Source organism: Pteropus medius, unplaced genomic scaffold, assembly GCF_902729225.1.
Source record: "Pteropus medius unplaced genomic scaffold, Ma_sr-lr_union100, whole genome shotgun sequence".
In the NCBI taxonomy this organism is placed as follows: domain Eukaryota; kingdom Metazoa; phylum Chordata; class Mammalia; order Chiroptera; family Pteropodidae; genus Pteropus; species Pteropus medius.
In genome coordinates, this window is record NW_024340849.1 from 25,624,315 (window position 1) to 25,628,582 (window position 4,268).

Here is a 4,268-nt window from a genome sequence, read left to right on the forward strand (position 1 = left end):
TATTAGAATCGATATTCTTTCATGGCTACCATTCTGATTCTACTAGTCAGGATTGAAAATTAGTTTTGTTACTTTATGGATCGCATGATCACACCTTCTTGTACCCAGATTTTATTGTATTTTGCTTAGTCATTCATTTTCATCATTTAACTTCAGGTGCTTTTAAAGAAAGAAAGAGAGAGAGAAAGAGAGAGAGAGAGAGAGAGAAAGGAAGGAAGGAAAGAAGGAAGGGAGGAAGGAAGGAAGGAAGGAAAGAGAGATAGAGAAGAGAAGAGAAGAAGAAAAGAAAAAAGGAAAGGAAAAGAAAAGAAAAAAGAAAAGAAAAGAAAAGAAAAAAGAAAAAAAGCATAGATCCTGGGACCTCTTATATTAAAAACATTAAAAACATTCTCCTTGACCCTGTCACACATTATGTGCAAAGAGCATTGTAACCTATTAGATACAATAAAATGTAGAATCGAGCACATCTTTCTACCTTAAAAAACAATGCAGTTTTTATGTACAGGCATGAGAGGGAGTTTAAGGTATATGTGCTTCACTCATTACTTGACTGTGAGAGTATCTCTTTTCTCACAGGATATAGAGTCCAAAATTCTGCCTTTCAAAATCTGTCCCTCTGCGTTATGTCTTTCCCCTTGCAGTAGTTATCTATCATATCTATTATAAAGTTATCAAACACAATATGCATGCTTTAGTAAGAATTTTTTTTTTTTTTTTTACTAGATTGCTTCCTCTCGTTATTGGGAAAATCATAACAGCATGAGAATACTGTTTATCTGAAAGTGAAAGAAGATGGGTCATGGAAAGGAATAAAAAATGACATAGATTCTGAAGGGATGAGTAAAAATAAAGACAAACTTCGATGACATCATAATTTTAGAAGGGTTCATTCTGACCTCTCCGGTTTTGGTTGTATTCCTCTCACCTACCAGAGGTTAAGAGTAGCTGGTTTTCTTTCCCTTTTAAAATAGTGTTCAGCAAGCACCACACATGTGTGAAGTATGAAAGGAGAAGAATGCTACAAGCTCTCAAAGGGGTGGTGGAAATTATAGGTAGCGAAAATGTAATTATCCAACTTGGAGTTTTTCCAGGCCGGATCCACCTGATCAGAGACATTAGAGCAAATGCATTACACTTTTAAAAAGTCTCCTGCCGGGCTCACTGAATGAGAGTAATATCATATTGCCTATGGTTCTGGTAAATAAAAAGCATCATTAACAATAACACAATGTGAAGAGCCTGCTGGAATGATATACTGTATTTAGCCATGATGGTACATCACAATCACGAGCCTGGCTTCAGAAATGGGCGGACGCACTGGAGGGGCAAACAGTGATGATTAAAAAATGCAGTCAGAGCAGGAGCAAATTCTTTCCAGCTTCTTATAGAAACTTTCCTTTTTAAAAGCAACCTGACTCAGAAACTTATTCCACTTCAAAACAGGAGAGCCTATTATACTGAACATGTGAATTAGAAAGTTCTTTTTATTCTGCCACAGTGGCACATTCACCAAACCATTGGCAAATGCATTGATGGGTCACTGGCTGGGTGCAGAATCAGCACAGCTGAGAATGAAAAGAGGACTCAACAATGATTGGAGAGCAGTGTATGTGTCATTCCCCATTTCTAGCAGGCTCATTTCGATAAAATCCAACAAATACTTTGAAACATCTTTAATATGTGGGTATTGCCTGTGATATTAGGAATTATGAAGAAGTGTGGCATAGTCCCTCATATCAAAATGATTACAATCTACTTGGGGGATGGCATAGGGGAATTATAATGAGAAGTATGTTAATTATAACATATTCCATTCTCAAAATAAAATAGACATAAAAAAAGTGCTATGGGACTCCAGTGAGGAGACTTTGTGAACAGTGGATGGCATCAATAAAGACAATATGGAGGAAGTGTTAATTAACATAGACTTTGAATTTAAATAAATATGGGGCCGATAGCAACTGGTAGGCACAAATATGGCCCCCCAGTTGTTTATGGCCTGTGCCTCTTCTGATTGACAGTGTTGTAACTGGATAAACAGCTTAGTTTATACATATAGAAAAGAAAGCAGGAATAGCATATGTAATATACATAGCATACCTAATATGTTATATAAAGAGGAAGAATCAGATGCTGTATAGAAGGGTCTCTATTAATTAGTCATGTTCACATGTCTATTACACAACTATATCTATCAAATCAGCTAAGTCTATGGCCATGCCATGCTGAACAAGCCTGATCCCGTCTGATCTTGGAAGCTCAGCATGGTCGAGCCTGGTTAGTACTTGGATGGGAGACCACCTACGAAGACCAGGTGCTGTAGGCATAAAAAATAAAAATATAAAGGATTGTAAGATGACAAGGTCTTTGCAATCTGTGAGGTCAAACAAGGGTTCCTTCGCCTAAAACAAACAAACAAACAAACCAGCTAATTACTGTAATGCTCACTATGTGTATTCATGTCGTCGCTTATTTTCACAGCAGTGCCTATTATTTTCATTCCCAGAGGAGCAAACAATATCATTGAGAGTTTGCTTATTCAGGAACCTCCACATAGAAAGGGAGTGTGGCAGGATTTGTTCTCATTTCTGCTGGGCTCAAAATCTTAGACTTTTTCCTACCACCATGCTACCCATATAGACCGGCCAAAAAGAGAAAACAGTTTGGAAAACAGTATTGAAAGAGATGTGTGAATCATTCTCAGTTCACAAGTCGTATGCTTGAATGAGACTCAGCTAAAGTTTTGTATTGTAGAAAGTAAAAGGTGGAGAATAGTAAGTACCTTGATAACATCATTTGAGAGAACCAGAGCTAGCCTCTTGTCACTAGACGTCTGACCCCTCTATCACTGCAGACATTGATATCAGTCATCAATCCTTTAGGTTTTGCATTTTCTTCATCAACTTTGTATTTAAAATAAGTTTTCTCTAGGAAAAGTTAACACCAAAAGTAAATACACCTAATGGAAATGGGTCAAATCACTTTTCTCCCTGACCAGCATGATGTCAAGTAGCATGAAAGCACTGATATTTCTAGATGTATGTGCTTTCTTGAATGGAAAACTGAGTAGCACACAAAAGGAAAAAGGGTAGAAAATAACCATTCTCTTCTTTAAAGTGGATCTGTGACCTACTCTGATGACAGTTGATCTACTTTTTCTGATATCTCCATACTCTTTTGAAGTGTAGAAATCCTAATCAATTCCAAGCATCCTGAGACATTTGTCAATCTACAAACAAGTCAGAGACATCTTTGCATGTTTAATCATGTCTTTAAAATTTTTTTTTAAATGGATTTCCTCCTTGTCTTGAATCTTCTAAGTCAACTCTTCTTTCAAAGTTCCATTTAAACCCTCTACCATCTCAGAAGTCTACAAGATCCACCAAGAATGGTATCACAGCTGGTAACCTTTTTTCTCATTATGACATTCAGGTTCATCCTCTACTAAATTTTCATTGAGTTCACTTGTCAATTAGCAAATGTTTTACGATGATGGTAGTGGAAATAGGGATAAAAATAGCTCAGACAATATTAAAATTTGATTTTTATACATAAATGATCACAAATCATTTAATATATTTGATCATATAACTCAGTGTATTTCAATGTATTTGTGGTATAATGCCGCTCTGTGTGTATGTGACATTTTATTTTTTTTCTTTAGATGATAACAATTGGTGTAAAAAGATTTAAATGTACTTAGAAAGACTAGACATAAGGCATCAACTGGCAGAATTTTAGAACACTCCCATTAAAAATAACTATTATAGAAAAATTATTTTAAATGTGTAATTTTGAATCTATCACAGAACTGACAAGAAAATGAGCATTCCTCAGAGTTTGGGAAAAGAATGAGAAACCAGAGAGAGAAGTGAGTAATACAGTAGATTTTTTAAAGGGGAGGATCAATCATGCCCAAGAATTTACTTTGTGCAAGTACTTTTGCTCCCTGGCATGCTTATTAAATTAACAAGGTCTATGTGGAAAAGCACAAGATGCTAAATAAGACAATGTGAGAGCTATTAAAGATTGAAAGGGCTGTAATACATGAATGGCATATCCAAGGAAGTAATTTTAAAAATGACCTGAGAGATAAAATGAGATAGCTATGAAAGATAGTAGGAGAGGTTTTCCTCACAAAAAGAACAGCGTCTCTTAAGGCACTGTGGTTGAAAAGGAATTGACTGCTTGGAGATTCTCAAAGAAGGTAAATAACACCTCTAAAATGAAAGAAAGTGGCTAAGTAGAGGCTGGTCATACATGCATAA

General features: G+C 35.9%; 1 pseudogene; it reads left to right on the forward strand.

Moving 5' to 3' along the window:
• The first annotated feature begins 2,207 nt into the window (after window positions 1-2,207).
• Window positions 2,208-2,326, forward strand: LOC120590830 (uncharacterized; annotated as a pseudogene).
• Window positions 2,327-4,268: the final 1,942 nt, after the last annotated feature.